Here is a 17,418-nt window from a genome sequence, read left to right as displayed (position 1 = left end):
CAATGAGGTCAACAATGCATTTTCCATACTTGAAAACTCGAAATCTATGGAGGTGTTATTCACTCAATTTCAAGTCTAGTGTGACTTTGCTACAAAAGATTCCTTTCCTCATGGCAACTTAGTCAAATATGCTTGTAGAATAGGTGTGTGCTTACTCAACACGTTGTAATCAATTTAAATATAAAAAATATTGATATCTTTGTTAATTGGATCCATAGCAAAAAAAAATTAAATTTAACTTTCAAATAAAAATTACAAATTAGTCAAAAGTACAACAAATGTGTGTAATTTGGCTAAAACTTAATGCATGTTGTACTTGCAAAATTAACTTATATGATACTAATTTTTTTTTGTGAAATCAAATTCACATTAAAAAGGGCCTCTTAAAATTGCTTTGACAAATAAAAAATTATCCTAATTATTGCGTGTGTACTTCCTAAGTTGATATAATCCCTTAATGATAATACTAGTTAAGTCAGAAGTTGATTATAATTTAGCTATTCCTTTTTCTATCTATTGTTTTTGTGTTGTTTCATTTGTTTATTTAGTTAGTTTTCTTTATACATCTAATAGGGAGCTTAGAGAATATTTGGTTGCATATATAGTGCCAACATCATTTACGTATATACATTTCTAGTTGATGATTAAATGAGCCTCTAGTCTAGGTCAGTGGATTACTTAATATTGTAATGAAAATTAACAAATCTAGAAAATTGTAGAGGAGCAGACACACATAATACAATACTTATGTGGAAAAACCTAACAAAAATATACAAGTAAAAAACCACTAGCCAATGTCTCTCAACTTTATTTCTTAGGAATTTTTCATAATCAAAACAATGATCAAAACATATGAACAATCATGACTTTGAGTTGTATATAACAATTGAGTTGCACAGTTTGAATATAGACCACTTGCTAGATTTAGTAAGTATGACCTGCACAACTTGTAATACACTTGTCAAAATTGCTATTTTTGGTAAGTAGCCAAAATGACTTACTATTTATAGTAAGTTGGCTCATATAAACTTTTTAATTGTAGTAAGTCTTAAAAATAATGTGCCTACATAAGCATCTATGATGATTCAACCCCATTTGATCACAAGTAGATGATATATGACAACTTCACATTCCAACAAATGTGACGTGTTCCCCTATTAAACATGTGCTTTGTGTTTTCTTTTTATATATAGAGAACATAGTAGGGACCAATTTTTTTTGACATCATTTGGTGCTAAAGTTGGATTTTTATGTTTAGACTTCATTTATTTTTATTTCAAATGTGGTATCCATCATTAAATTAGTTATTTAGTTGTTCAATATTTTAGACTTTGAGATTAGTTTCAAACTATTCACTAACAATTGCAAGAGGAAATCTTACAAGCCTGAATTTTTATTGCATGTGGCTCCCTACATAGAATGTTATGAAGATATACTAGCTACAATCAAAAGGCAAAAAGATTTTTCAAAGATAATAAGGGTGCTAGAAGATGTAATTGGTGTTATAGGAGATTCAAACTCTTTTAAGGAACATGATCAACAAGAAGTACCCACAACAACAAATGAAGCAGCCTCATTAATGGTTGATGAAGTACAAAACCATGCATCTAACTAGTTACCTTTGAGTTCCTTGTCTATGACCAAGAAATGTTTAATGGTCTCAAGAACATACCACCAAGATGTGATGTTCCCATCCATAACACACAAGGTGAAGAGAAAAGTTGGAAAAGTGATCTTATATTGAAAAAATGTCTTATTTATAGGACTTCTTAACTTACCCACTTTCAAATAAATAAAAATTAGAACATTAAGAGAAAGACCTCAAGTCACCAATCAATGAATGATATTTAACAATAAGATTATTTAATGGAGAACACGTGATTACAACCATATTGATACTCTTAATATATATTACCAATGCATAAGGATTCTTAGAGAATAAATACTAATTAGTAATGATAAGACTAAAGACATATAAAATTGCAATAGGGAGTACTCTTTTAGATGGTTATCAAGTAGTTCATCCCAAAATTAGCAAGACACAATTCAAAGCACACAAGCATGTCTAATGGGGAGTTTCATAAACTGCAAGCAACAACAATGAAGTCTAAGCGCCAACAATAGAGTGTGTTAAAATCTAAGGTTATCAACTAATATGGTTATCATTGATGATGATTACTATAGATAAATGATATCACAAGTAGACAAGAAGAGGAGAAGGAGAAGGAGATGGGGGAGAGAGAGAGAGAGAGAGAGAGAGAGAGAGAGAGAGAGAGAGAGAGAGAGAGAGAGAGAGAGAGAGAGAGAGAGAGTAGGGCTGATAATATATAGATATATTGATGGGGGGAGAAAGATAAGAGAGAGAAAATAAGAAGAGTCATGCATGTTTACAAACATATATAAATATATCTATATAGAACTATATGTGTGCATATATACAAACATAGACACATAATATACGTAAATCTATACATATTTATAGTGTATGCTCAATTTATAAGCATGTATTTTTATGTCTTCATAACTTGTACGAGTTATAGAAATTTTGGAAATGCACATTTTCCTTTTTGAAACCTAAGTGAATTATAAAGACTTCTAAAGTACTTTTCATTTTTGTAGGTTATTTTGAACATAAAAACCTGTACAAGTTTTGACTTGGCAAGAGGGTTGGAAAATAACTTTAAGGTTTGCAAGCCCATTTTTTCCATTTAAATATTTTTCCATCTTCCATTATAACTTTTCAACTTCGCCATCCTTAGGTATATGAATGATCAAGTGGGTATCTCTAAAATTACCGCCATAATGTTACATGTTTTCTTAGCTTTCTAGCTATGTAATTTTTTCTATTTTTGGACAACATTAGCATAGAAAATTTAATTTTCTTTATCAGTGTCTTAAGACTCCTCACATACATATGTCTACCGTTCTTTTAGTAACTTTTGATCTACTTGACCAAATTGAAAACAAATTACATATTACTTTTCTACACTAGATTCTATGTTCTTTCATAAATTCATTGAGCCGATGAATTTCATTATGTAATGTTTCCATTACCTTGTTACTATCTACTATCTTTTCTATCCAGTCATCAATCATATCTAATTCATCTCCTGTATATACATCAATCAAAACTTGGTACCTTTGTCCCTTTATGGCTTGTAGAGTCTATAAATCTTTGCTCCAGGCCCGTACTTCATCAATAATGCTGAAGTCCTACTTCAAAATTACCACCATTTTATTCACATTTTCTTGTGTAGCATGTAGCATCTTTAGGTTTTCTATGATAATCATGACTCCTTTTTCCTCAAAACTCTCCCATCTTTGCTAATAGGCTCTCAAAAATGGATCCATATGAACTACTCCCCCTTCTCTAAGAATAGTATTCAAGGTATTCTCAGGGTGCTTAGGATCAAGAGGACCAATGACTTTGACCAAATATCCCTTTAGGATCTCAACTTGCCTTCGAAGTACTTGGATTTCCATCTCATCCTCCCCCATGTTCTTCATGATTTCCTTAATTCCCATGGTCACCATTAATCGGGATGCATCCCGTGTGGGTTTTCCCAACATGATATTTTCCAATTGATAAACCTTGGGACCAAGGCTTTCTACGTCTGTTTCTCCAGGAGGAATAGCTACCTATGCAAACTACTCTGGGCTATTCTGTGTACTTGTAACAAATGCCAATGGTATTGCCTCACATGCCAGGGACTCAGGTTTATTCAAAATTTCTACAATCTCATAAATGTCTTCCTCTGAGGCTTGGAATCTGGGTCTGGAGCTTCTTATCACTTCCTTTTGCAGCCACCTTGGAGTGTGTTCAATAAGAGGTCTTCTTATTAAAGATGAGGGAGTATGTTCTGTAACTTTCTTCCCCTTATCACTCCTCCTCGGAGTTGTTTCAATCTGTGAGGGCTCTCCTTTTGTTTGCTTAGTCTCAGTAGATCCAGTAGCTTGCACCTCAGTATCTTGGGGAGGTGATTGAGAATATTTGGCTATTTGTCCCTCGTTTGACTCTTCATTAGTTTCCTTTTGTTTTGGTTGCTCCTCTTGTGATGGTTCCTTCTAAACTTTTTCCTCTAATCCTGGAAGTGGGGGAGTAACCAAACCTTTATCTACCACTGTAGCTTGTGGTGATGATGGGTGAGCAGGATTGGGACCTTATGTGCTTGGTGGTATCTGCATCCAACCTTCCTATTGAGATTGACTAGTAGGAGTACACCTGATCTTGCCATCAATTAACATCATTCCCATAGGCATGAAGTCAAAATTAGACATTTTAAATACATCATCCCCTTCTTCACTTTGCTCATCTACCCACTGTTGCACTTCATCTTTTGAAGAAATGATTTGTAAGGGTATTGCCTAAGTGGATGGTGATATGCTCGAGGTACTCCTTCTCCTTTCTTCCTCCATGGCTCTAGCTAGTCAGATTCTTCTTTCTATGGGCACTTCTTCCTCTTCATCTGTCTCCTCTTCTTCCTCTTCTTCTTCTTCTGGGATGGTTTCAGGAATAGAAGGAAAAGGCACCATTCTCTTAGTCACCCTTTTCCTTTTCTTCATTTGGATCTTAATCTTCTTTTGTTTTATAGAGGCAAAAGCGGAATCTTATTCTTCTTGCACCAGAGGGATAGAAACTTGCTAACTCTCTTCCTCTTTTGATTGGGTAGGCACAAAGGGAGGCAGTGGAGGATTATCTTAGACTTGAGAAGCTCTGATATCCTTAGATCCTTGTACCTCTACTCATTGTTGATGGGAAGGTGTGTGTACTTCACGTTATTCTGCTTGAATTCTTTGCAAGGAAGTCCTCTTCCTTTTATTCTTTCCTGTCCTCTCTAGAGGATAATGGTATCCAACTGGGTGGTCAAGTTGGTATATTGTCTCTGGCCTGATGGGAGATTGGAGCGCAAAAGTAGGAATTGTAACTTTCCTTCCTCTACCTTTCTCAGGGCAGGCTGAGCATGAAATTTTATAGTGTCAGGTATGTGATCAAATGAAAAAGGTTGCTTAATTCATTCCTTCATCATTCTAACTACATGTCTTGCCCAATGATTGATATCATCGCCCTCCTCCCTATCAACTTCTGCATTCATAATGGGTCTTTCTCCGATTTTGTCTAAGTTGAATAGGGGGTCCAATAGCTCCTTAGAATCTTGTTGCCTTATTTCCTCTGGAATATTTAGATTGAGAGTCTTCTCTACTAGATATAAAGTCATCCTACAATAATCCCATATGAAAATATCGTAGTCATTTTTCACATTCATCCAATGCTCTTCAATAGCATCTTCATGGTGAAACTCTTTTCCAACCATACTCTCTACTTTCCTGACATTATCAAAATGTATCCTAGGGGAACTGTACTCCTCAAGGGGATAATTCTCTGATTCCCATTCAAAATTCAAAATGTCTTGCTTCCATTTTACTTGGTATGGTCCAATGATGAGAGGCCATGTCCAACAAGGTCTTCTTTGTCTCTTCACCCTTTCATATGCAGATTCAATCTGCCGAGAAATCTACAATAGCACCAACTTGTCACTTGGATATCTAGGGAATTTCTTGGGGTTGATAGTGGCACCACCTACCCATAGGTATGTAAACATCTTAAACTGAATGAAATAGGCCCCGAAAGTTGTTATCTATGCTTTTGCTTCATCAGATAGCCTCTTTCCATAATCTCCTTCAATGAATCGAATGATCGCAAAAATGAACGCATCATTCACGATTTTGTATTCCTTTCTTTGAGCAGATAGTTTATTCTTCACCAGCTGAGGATAGACTATGTAAGGCCATAAATTGGGATCCTACATGTTGCCCTTTCTATATAATATGGGATAATCTGTTGCCCTTGTTGCAAGAAGGTATACTATGTAAGACATCATATAAAACTTCTTCTTGTCTTTCACTATCCTCAATTGCTCACACAAGTTTTCACTTAGTGTGGTGGCCCAGTCCAGTGGTATCTTTGATTTTTTGATGGTCTTAATAAAGCTAATCATGAAGGTATTGAAGTGGCTTGCTATAGATAAACCCATTACTCTGCTCAAAAGGATGATGGAGTAACCAATATCCTCCTTCATATATCCCTGAGTCATATCCACTTTGCCTATTATCCTTCCTTGAGGAGGTCTCTCAATAAGATAAGATGACTATATAATATCTGTCACCTGCTTCGTATGTTCCCTATACCATCTTTCTACTGATTCATAGGAGAGCCTAATGAATTGATCCACTCTTGCGAGATGGAAGACCCTCTTAATGTTGTCGGGTTGAAGATCAAGAACCATTTCTCCTGTCATGTTTTTCACCACTCTCTCTTCAAAAACAAAATCTTGTGCCAGAGTCATTACTAGTTCTACTAACTGCACTGATATGGGATGTGACGCTATGTTCACCAACCCAAAACATATCAAAGTAGATACCAGATCTGATCTCTCAGGTGATTTATTACAAGTTTTTAGAAATTCCCCTAAATTAGTGTTTCCCAAGTCAGTATCTCAGATCTTGGCATAATCATCGTGAAATCTTGATTTGAATGGTACACCTTAGAACTTGAAGACTACAGGCTTGGGTGCTACTCCAAATGTGGATGCCATTTTGATTATCTAGATGACACAAGGAAAACATTATTAGTTGAAAAATAAATCGTAAAATATAACATTTTAAAAAAAAGCATAGGCAAAAAAAAAGTCCCCTTTAGGTATTTTAAATATTTTTTTAATTTATATATATATATATATTTAAATGTGGGGGTACGAGGTGGATGAGCAAGGGTTTCAAGTAGGTGTGTGGGGACTTGAAAGGGGCAGCACATTTGATGAAGCGTGCGAGTGTTGTTTGAAGTGCTATGCATGATGGTTTGGAATGCGCGTGCGTACGACACACGCGGAGGTATGGTGGGGCCCAGGTGCAAGTTGCATCATGCATAGAAGGCAGACTGGATGCATTTGCACTGTGCAAGATGTAATTGGGTGCAAGAAAGTTTTGTGCACAATAGCACATGGTGTTTGGCGGTGGAGAGAGTAGCAGATGCGGTCGTGGGTGTGCGTGGCATTACCACAATCACAGATGCAGGTGAGCGCAAGTTGCAAAAATTGTGGTGCGTGCGATGGAGATTGTGGCACATGGGTTGTGCAGGCATACATTGCACCATGTGCAAGATGTAGTGGTGGGCGCAGGCACGCATTGCACTGTGCACAGGACTAAGTGGTGGCTGTGCGTTGCGCCATCTCAAAATGAAGTGTGGCACTCACCTTGTACACTGCAAGCAAAATGTGGCTAAAAAAATAATAATGAAATGAGGAGGGGGGTTTTATAGGCCTCACATCAGGTGGAGTGTGTGGTGCACCTTGGTGCGCACATCAGTGCACGCCACACACTTCATCCACGCGTGCGCACAATATGCAGTCCTCTTTCTAATTTTTTTTAAAAAAATTTATTTGTATTTTTCTAATTTTCAATTTTTATTTTATTTTTCTAATTACAATCGAATACCTTCTCCTGACTCTCGAACTATGAGTCTGAGAGTCGAAAAAGGTAGGGGGTCCCCATTCCTATTGAGGATTGGGGCATGTGTTGTGGATACCACAACAACTACCATACAAAGATAAGGGATTACTTGAGAACAAAAAACACATACCATATGGGTATGGACTTACAACTATACCATATATGTTCAATAGAGAGAAAAATACAATATGGTTATTGAAGGCTTGGTTAGAGAAAAAAGACATACAGGTCGTATGACTAAACCAATGTAGTACAAGAGCATCATATAATCACAGAGCAAGTGATCATTAAGGTTCACCATATGACCATGACGAGAGGGCATAAAACAAAGTAGTACAGATGTAAATGTGGATACAAATGAATTGAGGGTTAAGCCAAAAGGTTGTACATCCGTACCAACATAGAAATAATAAATTTTAATGGCCCAATTTGTAGGAGCCATACAATAGTAGAAGAGCCCTCGAGATAAGTTATATGGAGGAGTCTAGCAACATACTTAACCATTTTTGTCTTCTTGACACAAAAAGATAAAGTAAGTGACAGTTATGCAGTCAGTCAGGAAGAGGACTTGGAAAAAGAAGCTAGAGGAAGATTCAACAATAACCACAACCACGAACAAAAATGTGAAGACCTTATCATCATGAGTGCATGTTATAGGAAGCACAAGCATAGGAGCAAGTAAAAAGAAAGGCAAGGAAACAAACATAGCCAACTACATCTAATCATCTCACAACACATAATGTCTTGTTTGAGGGCTTTTATGGAGTGGAATATAGGAAATGTTGGTAAGAGACATGTGATAACCATCTTGTGAAAAACAACATTTGGAAGGCACAGGTGGAATGGACAATATGATGCTAGTATTTTGCATTCAAGATTACCAAGGTTTCATATGTATAATATAGAGATGTATGATAGGTTTCTCTCGAACCAATTTGTTTGCCTATCTTGGGTGCAACCTTGTAATTTCATTCAGAGCACCAAATTTCACATGGGTATTCAAAATACTTAGTCGTGCACAAGTCAGGAAGAAAATTGACAAAAAATCAAAAAAAATAAGTTGAGAGGTGAAGGCACAACTAATAAGCTGGTATGTGGGTATTTGACACAAATAGAGAAAGAAGCCCTCATGGACACTACGAAGGGTAGAGGACTAAAGAAGTAAGTATTCAAGAAGGGTACTAGCATTTTCTTATGGATGTAGTAAAGAGTCAACTCACAAGATCAAGCCATGCATTTGACATCTCATTTCCACAAGTTGCAATGATGAACGACATCATTGCATGGGAGACTATATGATTGGGTTGCACTGTTTACAAAAAGGATGTATGAATTTATGGCACTACAACATAAGACATTCTACATGCCTCACTACGTAGTTGGGTTATTCTTGGAGTCAACAACAAGGATGATTCCCCATGATAGGATGGAGGCCAAGCCTAGGCCATTCACACTAGGCAAGCCCCTATCAATTAGTAGAGACACTTGGACACACTTGGTAGCAATACCATTGTCAGATAGAAGTGAACAAGATAGGATATAGGAGATATCGATATTGACTAGCAGGATACTTCTTCTAATGATAGTGGGACCGATAGAAAGGAAGAAGGAGATGATGAGGTGGAAGTGATTATGATGATGCCACTACTATTTTTTTTATCAGCACTATCAGCAACACATTTGATTTTAGTGGTTACGCATGACACACATATCCTAGGGTTTGGTCAATTCAAGAAGCTAGTGATGATGACCCCAATTACTGTTGCAATTCAGCTAGCTACAGAGACCTCAACCATTAAAAAAGTTGTAGCTATAGCAGAGTCATGTACATCACCTATTGTTGATAAATTATATTTTGTAGCTGACGGGTAGAATTATATCCAAACAGATGCGTGACAGTTGAGTCACCCCTTCGGGAAAGTAAATGTACACCATCCAAAATGGACTTTGGAAGCATGAGAATCATTATAGTCATTGTAATGAGCATATTTTTTATATGAATAAATTATCTATTATGTGTTATATCTTGCTATACTACATGCAATAAGTATTCTTTTACCCTATATGGTAAACATTTGGCATTGTTGCTAGTCGAACCTGGGATGAAGGAAGTGTTATGAAGATTAATGTAGAATTTTCTATACAAGGATAAGAATAGGATAAAAGATGAGGATGAAATATGAACATCACAAGAAGTTTTAATTTTAGCACAATAGGTGGAGCGTAGGCAAAAGGTTTGACAAATTGTCGATAAACACTGAGGGGGTGAAGGGGTATAGATGGAGGAAGTGCATTCACCTAGCAGACCAAGTAGTGCCGAGGAATTGTTAGAAGAGACTTGACAGTGATTAAATTTGGTGGAAGAGACAAGGGAGGAGTTCCTTAACTTTTATACGCTGAGGATAGAGAATGTGAATGAAAGGGAAGTAACTCACATAGCTTGAAGTGGTAAAGGAGTACTAGCATGGAGTGAACTCTTCATTCTCAATACACTTGATGAATAGATACAAGTAGAGAATTGAAAAAATCCACTTGAGGAAGATCTTTTCTCACCAAGTAATGTGCTTGTTGGAAGTAGGATGGTTGTCCAAAGTAGTATGGTTGTGCAGAACAACATGAGTGTGTAGAATAGTGTGGGTGTGCAAAACAATGAGGGTGTGTAGAATAGTGCTGGTGTGTAGAAAAACATTGGTGCTCAAAATAGCATAGGTATACAGTAGGTACCTCAGAATTAGAAGAAAATAACAATGGCAGGTCCAAAGAAGAAATTGCCAAAGTTTAATGGAAATAGGATAGTAGATCCAATCAGACACTGCAAGATATCTAAAACAATATGGACAACAAATGGTGTAAAAAATGAAGATGATTGGGTCTGATAGTTTCCAATGACCCTACGGGTGTAGCAATTGATTGGTTTGCAGACACAGATCCTCATAAGCTAACTACATGGGTAGAAGTTAGAAAGGAGTTCATAGTAGAGTTCCAACTACTAAGAGATGACAATGAAATTGTAGTAGAGATATACAACACAACACAAGGAAAGAATGAAACAATCTGTGCCTATGCTCATTTGTGGGGAGCTGCAGCCAGCTTTGAAAAATAAAATGAAGATTGTGCCTCCATCATCATACACAGATGTGTATAATAGGATGATGGATCTGGAAAGAAAATAGAAAGCAAGTAAGAAAAACAAGTACAAATCGTCAGATTCAGATGATTCATCATTCAAAAGTAGCAACAATGATGAAGGATCAAGAAAGAAAGTTTGAGTGTTACAGAAGGATATACTACAATCAATGAAAGAATTTGAAAATTTGAAAAAAAATTCAAATTGAGTGAAGGGAGAATTGTGGTGTACAAACTATAAGGAGGAAGGCCACACAAAGGGTTCATGCCCAAAAAAACAATTCTGTGATATTTTCCAAGTTGTGGGACATTCCATAAAGGAGTGCCTATTTAACATGAAGTCAAAAGGATTTCAACAAGTATTATTGACACAGGAAGCATCCACAAGAAAAAGCACAAACAACAATGCAACTTTGGGAGGATATTGCAACAATAATCAACATAGAAGGGGTGGAAATAATAATAATAATAATGGAGGCTAAACTCAGATATAGTATGACATAAGTGGATGACCAATGATACAGTGTTGTGCATGCAATCTCCGGGGCCACTATGCTAAAGATTTTACCATAAAGGAGATGTCACAACTACTATGTAGATGGTGTGGTTCAGGAGATCACAAAGATTCAAAATACCCGAAGCAAGGGGTAAATTTATTAAGCATTGGAGCATGTGATAAGAAGGTACTAGCTGTTACATGTGAGTAGGAAAAGAAGGAAAAATACCCCGATGCATAAGAAGAAAAGGAAAGGTTACAACGAGTACAAATAGAGCTGGAAAACTAGATGAGAATAGGGAAGTTACAAGTAAGAGACATTGTCGATACCTCGAAGAGGAACTTAGCTGGAAAAAACATAATAAGGTAGGTAATGAAAATAGAAGTTTCTATTAAATTAAATGACCTTCTCACAATACCATAGTTTTGGACAATTATTATGAATATGACACAACTCCTAAGAGAAACAAAGGAAATAGGAAGGGATGGTACTAGAACAATGAAAACAAACCCCATGTTACTAGTGCTCACAATAGGAAGGCATCTGACAGTAGTCGAGATGGGTATTCTAGGAATTGTAGTTATAGACACAATTGTAGATGGAGGGTTAGGCATGAACATGTTACTAGAAGATATATGGAAGAAGTTAGGACAACCTACATTGTGGCCACCTACATTCCAATTATTCATGGTAGATCAGCATGAGATGAAACCATTGGGAACTTTGATGGCACATCTAGTAACATTGGAATGCAATCATTTTTATTAGATTTTGTGGTCATTCCAATGAAAAGAAGAGGGTATGAATCCTTAGATGAGGTTGGTTGGTGCAAGAAAAAATAAAACACAATTGGAAATGAAACACCCTACTCATGGAATGCAGAGGTAGAAGATTCATAATTGACTTACATACACAAATTATAGGGGAAGAGGTAGCATTGTCAAACTCAGAAGGTGAAGGTGAAGGTGATGATGGAGGAAAGAAGAGAATGGAACCAGATGAGGGATTGTTGAGATTAGAAGGAGGGTTAAATAATGACGACCTAGACCTGATGAATGACCTATTCCATTAGCAGATGGAGGATTAGAAGCTCTTTCTAAGCCATAATATTCTAAGGGTCGACAAAGGTGAGAAAGGAAAGGAAAATGAATGTCTAAAGGAATATAAAGAAGTGAAAGAAGGAAAGGTAGTTATGGCTGAACCTGAAGGGAAGAACATACCATACGAACCTAGAAAAAGGAAATATTCCACCATATAGTACACGATGAACAGACTACACAGAAAGAAAATTTTACATCACACCATGGATTTAGTAGAAAGATACCAGCAGCAATGAGAACATGTCATATGGTTTGAATAGGAAATAAAGAGGAAGGGCTTAATAAAAATTGTAGTTGTATAGAGTGAATGTTCTAGAATCAAGAATACAACTACTGATGGCAAAGAGTGGCAGCCAACAAAATTCATGGTATCAAGTTTAAGGATTGCGATCAAGAACAAGCTTGGAGCTATGGAAAGTCTAAGGAAGGGATGGTATAATTTAAATAAACTTGATGAGTGAGGATTGTAGGCATAATGGGCCATGAAGCTTACATAAAATAGGCATAAGGCATGGCATGATAAACACTTTAAGTTGAATAGATTTCAATCGAGACAACTAGTGCTAAAGTATAATGTGCACAATGAGATCAAACTAGGTAGATTTAAAATAAAGTGGGCCAGGCCATATAAAATCCACAAAGTGGGTGACAACAGAGCAATAAAATTATGGAAACTCTATGGGAAGGAAGTAGCCAATACAATGAATGGGTCAAAGCTAAAAGTCTATCATGAAGGAAATAACGCACCTCCATGGATGAGTAACTAAGATATAGTATAAATAATAGATTAAAAATGTATACATGTAAATATAAAAAATTAGAATAAATATGTGTAAAAAAGATAACTACGAAATAATTAAATAAAAACTTTAAAGTCACCATACGACCATCCAGAAGGAGATTAAAGTCACCGTACTTTTTGGGGGGGATGATATTATAGGTAAATTCTATATTGTAGCTGATGTGTAGAATTGTATCCAAACAGGAAAGTGACAATAGAGTCACCCCTATAGGAAAGTATATGTACACCATCCAGAATGAACTTTGGAAGCATAAGAATCATTATAGTCATTGCAATGAGCATAATGCATATATGAATAAAGTATCTATTATGTATTATATCTTTCTGTACTACATGTGACAAGTATTATTTTTACCTTGTATGGTAAACATCACTGACGATAGCCATACTAGAGGAAGCAAGGGACTTACCTAAAGGGGTTTTCTAAGAGGTTTTTCCAGCCATACTAGAGATAGGGGTTGAGATACTTAAACCTGATGGTGAAATTGACACTCAGGAGGAAGTGATGGAGATATCGATGTAGGAAAAAATAGGTGAGGGTTTGAGGACACCCAATGTTCACTTAGATGTGGTGGGCTCAAACATGGTGGTTAGAGTAGATGCCACATTGTTACCAATGCTAGTAGAAGAGGAGCTAAGCAAAAAAAGCAAATATCACAAGTTGAGTACAAGATTTAAATGCACACCAGCAAAATAGGAGTCGAGCATTCTTATGGCTAAGTGGGAAGTAGCCCTGGAAGGAGATCTTATAGGCATGCAAACATAGGTGGAGGAGAGTCACTTGATGTAGATTGATGAGATATCACACTTCTCCATAGATAGTATTGCTAAGTGGATGGTAAAATTAGTAAAGATGGCTATGGGTACCCAACAACCTACACTGGGGCTAGAGACACCGATGGGAGAGGATGTGGAGATATTTATCACTGATGTAGTGACTTGGGCTCACCAAGTGGTCATCTTTTTGTAGACACATGTGTTGGATTTAGTAGTATGGGAGTTGGAGCACATCATATCCTTCATGAGAGTAGGGTGCCCAACTACCTTTTTAGTCTACTTTGAGGAGCAAAAGTGGCCCAAAGTTGAGACTTCAGAGATGCACCAGGATTGGCCCACTACCAGAGAGTTGGTTGTGGAGAGCCACATAGAGGCTTTAAATTAGGAGATAGTCAAGATATATGGGGATGCTTATTATGCTCTTTAGAGGAGCCAGGTAGACTAGGTAGTGGTAAAGAGGGCTCAGGAGGAGTTAGCTACCAAGTTAGTAGTAGTGTAGGTAGATCTAGCTGCAGAGAGGCATCTTGGGAATCAAAGAGGACAACATTTATGGCTCAACTAGATGAGGCAAGGCAAGAGAAGAGTCAACTACATTAGCAGGTAGCATAGAAAGAGGTAGAGCTTAGAGAGATTGCCAAGATGATGAAAACAACCTTGGAGATTTAGATGGAGGCTAAAGTTGATTTGAAGGTATGGATCAGGTAGGTGTGGGAGCTATGAGCACAATTGAATGAATGTGGAGCACAAGGGACATCTACTACACTAGGGATGCATCCCTCTTCTTAGTTAGTTCAGTTATATTTTGAGTTTTGATGTGTAAGTTGTCTTTATTTTGTCATCTGAAGATGACTTTAGTTTTTGGGGGAATGAGATTGTTGATAAAAAGTATTATATCCGATGGGTAGAATTGGTATCCAAAAGGTCGCATGATGGTTGAGTCGCCCCTTGGGGAAAGTATATGTACATCATCTAAATGGTTTCTATGGATCATCATTGTAATTGGAATTGCATATTACTTAGATGAATAAAGTTTTTGTTCTATGTTACATTCTAATCTATTAATGCGGTAAGTATCTATTTACCCTATATAGTAAATAGTCCTTACTGCAACACTCCATTCACCATGATTATGCATGGCAACATATTAGGAACACTAGGTCAATAGTTGACATCAATGACAATTCAATAACTGATCATTATGCAATTAAATATGCACTGTCATTAATAATCATCACTCATCACACCATTGAATATGCCAACAAACAAGTTCTAGTAGAGTAAACTTGCACATACATACATAGAAGTTGTTCCTAGAATCTTGATTGAAACTGACTACTTCTCATGTAATTCTATTATCAATAATTAAGATCATAAAATAATGTTTTTTGTTCTTTGACACTAATGTGAGTGATGCACTTGATATTTACTATACCTTAGCCAAAGTTACTAATAGAAGGGAGTGCTCACTTGGAAATTTGGATAAAACCATACCCATATGGACCATTATGTTAAGATCCCAGCTATGACACCTTTAATCATCAAATTATTTTAGAAAATTGTCTTACTCTATATTGCTTTGCAAATTTTTGCAATATAATCAATCAAAGAAAATAGAAAGAAAACACTAAGTGTACTTGATGCTCATGATAACATATACACAAATGACTATTGAGGGGTAGCAATTTATTACTTTAGTCTTTTATAGAGTGGTATTTGCTAATCAAAAGAGTTGATGTGGCTATAAGTAGTTATAATTTTAATAGTGACTAGCAAAGACAATATCAAACTGTAGATGATGGAGAAATATATATGACATCAATCAGTGTATCTAGGATGAGTATGAATAGGGATGGCATCAGTGAAACATTGATGCATACAACAACTAAAGACACAATAGATGAAGGCAAAAAACATATGAATGTAGGACAACGAATGAAAGTAGAAAGCATTCTAACAAAGGCAACACTTAATAAGTGTTGGAATATTAATTACATATAGTCATTTGCCCCTGGAGCCAAATGCCCACCTACCACTTGACAGATTGCAGAAATTCAAAAAAATTGAATGCAGTAGGTGAGTTTTTCAAATCTAGAAATGAGAGGGAAAAAAAATTTCTAGTAAGACAAAAGGAATGATCTAGTTCATTCGAATAGAGAGTTGAAGAGAGAAATTGTAGAGAAGAGCAAAGAAGGAAGAAGAAAGAAAGTGATCAACAGATCCAGTTGTGTAGAGGATAGAAGGAAGCTTATTTCATGCCTACAGTTGCACATGTTTCTTTGCTAGTCATTATGTAAGTTTTTGTTTGTTGAATTTGTCTTGTGAAGTAGTGATTGCTCCAGGCACTATTGTATGCAACCATTAGAGCTATAAATTTAAAGTTTGAAGTTTGAAGTTTTACCTATTTGAAGATTTAGGGTTATTTTAGGGTTTTCTCGTTGAAGCCAAATGCTCCTAGATTTTATAATGTTTTTAATCAAAGTTGAATAGAAAGAAAGTAGGCATACTTGAATCCATTGATCTTCCTCTATTTTTTGCATTTGATAAGTTTCTTGTTGTATGCTTCAAGTTCTGGCACTCTAGTTTTAATGGTGGAAACATTCACGTTGAAAATTTATCTAAGTTATAACTCTACAGTTTGAACTGAGGCATCCATTTGTGTTGAGTTTCCCTTCGAGTGCTGAGTCCACTTGAAATCTTCTTGTGCCAACCTAGCCTGGCACCTTCTCCTATCACTCAACATCTATTGGTGCTGAGCAAAATTGCCACTCGAGACCTTCACATGTCGAGAAAAACTGGCACTCGGCAATAGTTGTTGCCGAGAAAAATTTTTGAGTTGTTATTTATTTTTCACATGGTATCAAAGCCTTGAGGCCCCACATCCACAATGAATAAGGGCATTTTTTTTGGGATATTTGATATGGCAGGAGATGTAGGAAAGATATGGCAGCAGCCACCATTCTTCAATGGACAGAATTATGATACATGGGCAAAGAAGATGAAAACCATTATGGTTGCAAATGATTTATGGGAGTTTGTGATAAATGGGTTCAATGATGTGACAGACCTAACTTAGTATGCTGCTCTCACAAATCCTCAAAAGACTTAGTTGAAAGAGTCAAGAAGAAAAGATGCTAAGGCATTAAGTCTGATTGAGGTAGCTATGATAGAGACAATTTTCTCCAAGATTGTAGTAGCAAATTACGCAAAGGAAGCATGGGATATCCTCGATAAAAAATTTAAGGGAACTGATAAGGTCAAAGTTGTAAATCTATAGATGATTAGAAGAGAGTTTGAGAACCTTCAAATGAGGGACAATGAACCTATTGCAAAGTTCAGCTCACGAATCTCCACTTTGATAAACTAGCTCAAATCAAATGGAGAAGAATATGATGAGCAAAGAATTGTAGAAAAAATATTGAGGAGCTTACCTCATAAATATGACAATATTGTCATGACCATAGAGGAAGCAAAGGACCTCACCACATTGACCATGGATGAGTTGATGGGAACTCTTCAAACCCATGAACACTGGATAAACAGGTTAGCTGCTACTTCCCAAGAGTAGTCTTTCAAAGCTCAAGAAAATTCAAGAGGTAGGGGGAGAGGAAGA

This window comes from Cupressus sempervirens, chromosome 3, assembly GCF_028749045.1.
Source record: "Cupressus sempervirens isolate cs-2001-9-10 chromosome 3, ASM2874904v1, whole genome shotgun sequence".
NCBI classification, from domain to species: domain Eukaryota; kingdom Viridiplantae; phylum Streptophyta; class Pinopsida; order Cupressales; family Cupressaceae; genus Cupressus; species Cupressus sempervirens.
This window is presented reverse-complemented; position numbering follows the sequence as displayed.